General features: G+C 47.4%; 1 non-coding gene across 1 annotated transcript; it reads left to right on the forward strand.

The window, feature by feature from the left end:
- The first annotated feature begins 536 nt into the window (after positions 1-536).
- LOC115661249 lies at positions 537-638 on the forward strand. The gene has a single exon (XR_004003056.1). It is a non-coding gene; the product is annotated as a U6 spliceosomal RNA (small nuclear RNA).
- Positions 639-2,591: the final 1,953 nt, after the last annotated feature.

A 2,591-nucleotide genomic window follows, 5' to 3' on the forward strand; every position in this document is an offset into this window, starting at 1 on the left:
TGGGTGCTGGGCACTTTCTCTCTGGAAGGATTCCTCTTCCTCCTGGGCAAAGTCAGTTCCCTGCAGCTAGAGGAGCCAGACTGGGACCTGGCAAGGAACAGCCTGAAGATGGGTCGGTTTTGTCCATTGCATGCAGATTGCTTTGGGTGCGAGTGGGAGGGAGTGGTATTGTTTATGTGCAAACCAGTGCAAAGATGGACACACCGTCCCTGCCCAAGGAGCTTATGGGCCAAGTACATGTGAAACTTGTAACTGTATCAGAAAAGAGAGAAAGGGCACAGACTCCCCAGCCCACATGCAGCCCTGGGCTGAGCAGCTGCAGTGAGCTTGTTTGGGTGAGGGCTGAATTTGGCCCTTCACTGCTGATGGCACAGGTAGATGGCCAAAGACAGTTTCCTATGGGATGGGCAACTTAATTGCGGGACCATCAGGTGGGACCAGGTTGCACCATGGCACACTGAGGGGTCCCCGGTCACAGATGCAGCAGCGATGTTGTTCAGAAAGGGGGAGAGATGACATATTTTCTGATAGGAAAGATGCCTGGCAGCACATATGCTAAAATTGGAATGATACAGAGAAGATTAGCATGGCCCCTGCGCAAGGATAACTCGCAAATTCGTGAAGCATTCCATATTTTTTTTAAAAAAAAGAATGATACAGTCAGCGCAGTACAATAAAATGCAAAACACAGCAGCAGGAAAAGCACTTGGCTGGGAGAATACCAGTTGCTTCTTTCAGCCCAAGTAAGGATGGTTGGAGCCTTAGGGCTGGTACAAATCACCCTCAAGCTATTGAAACCAAAGCGGTATCCTAACTGACACCAGCCCAAGATTTTAACCGACCCAGGCAGAGAGAAGAATGTAGGCGACTGCACCTTTCATATGAGCTAGAGATGGATTGCTGAGCAATGACGTCAGACAGCCCTCCCTTAGGCATATAGCACTCACCCATGGAAACCAGAGTCATCCTCCCATATTCTTTCCCGAGACGGGTAGGATTTAATTTCACCATTGAACAGATGCATTTTCACTCCTGAGAGCAGTTGAGAGCGATTATTGTTTTCAAGTGACAGTTTCAGGGTAGTTTATTTATAGGATCCGCTCCTTGTGCTTTATGTAACCCACAGTTGATGCCAAAACTTGGGGGACAAGAAGTCTGGAGGCTTCCTTTGCAAGAACTGGTATCTCGATGACCCACTCGGAGTCCTTGTGCCTCTGCATTTCTCTGCCCATGCTACAAAGCGAATGTTTTATTAATCCAGGTTACCGAGGCGCTAGGGGAACTGCAGGTCTGTCAGGGAAGAGTCAGAGGCAGCAATCAAGAGCTCAAACTTCTCCACTCGCACTTATGTGACAAACACATCTGGAAACACAATGAGTTTTGCTAGCTTTGGAGTCTCTGATAGGGTCAGTGCATTGCAGGCAGGGAGCAGGGGAGTATTTTGTTTCAGAGGCATGCAGGTTCCTATTTGCATGGAGAGGATAAAAGAGGCAAGGACTGTCATTTGGGATCCGCTGGGAGAAATGAACTAATCTGCTTGTGTATAACTATCGGTTTATCTCCCTGCAGAAGCAGCCTGTCTTTTCAGCTTTAATCCTCTGCATTTCTTTTTAGCTTCTTTTTATCTCTTGCTTTTTAATATTTCTGCAATGCTATTTTTTCTTGGTGTGCTTTTATGCTTCCTAGATGGAACGTCAAAATACCACATGGCCCTTCACTAGCTGTTGGAAAAAGCATCCTAGCCTCCAAGGGCTTATTAGATGTTCATAGAGGTGCTACTTTGCCTTTAAAGACAACCAGCTACTTAGCAGCCTAATCCTGCGTCCCTGGCAAAGCGTGTAATGGAGCTGCTCCACTAGAGGATAACAACCTACTATTGATACTGCTTCTTTGGCTCAAGTGATCAAGGTCTGTGCCACAAATTGAATGTGCCTGGTTCAAACCCTCGTCACAATCCATGGGAGGCAGTCGTTATACAGAGTGCCTTAATGCACCCTAAAGCAGGCAGAATCGCTCCACATGCTGCTAAGGATGAGAAAATCGGTCTCCAAGCCGAGCTCAAATTTTTGTTTTAGGGGTGATTCCTTTTTCTCTCATGATAATGTGTTTCATTTTACCCCATCCTGTTTTCAACTTTGGGTGGAAACAGAAGAAACAAAAACACCACCAGAGGGCGGTGTTCCTGCTGGAATCCCAGCCTGGGTCTGAAGTCAGAGGGAGCAGAAATCCAGTGAGAGCATTCCCAGCCCTGTTTACAGACCAGACAGGGTCAAGTGGTTTCAATTAGTATCTGAACTTTTGGTTGTTTATCTGGGCTGATCCTTTTGAGGGTTCTCATAATTGTTCTGCAACAGGCCTGGCTATGAAATGTACAAACGTGCATATACCTTCAAGCCTAGCTCTGGATCAGGAAACTCAGAATTGCAAGGAATTCTGTTCCTGTAACATCCGGAAGACAAACTCCCCAGACCACTGTCAGGATGCTGGGGCAAGCCAAGAAACGCGTGCTTTCTGGGTCTTACACTGAGCCTTGTGTAGGCAGCGCCAGGCTTGGAGAGTCTCATCAGTCCTGCGTCCATACCCCGTGCAGT

The sequence above is a fragment of the Gopherus evgoodei genome, chromosome 13 (assembly GCF_007399415.2).
Source record: "Gopherus evgoodei ecotype Sinaloan lineage chromosome 13, rGopEvg1_v1.p, whole genome shotgun sequence".
In the NCBI taxonomy this organism is placed as follows: Eukaryota; Metazoa; Chordata; order Testudines; family Testudinidae; genus Gopherus; species Gopherus evgoodei.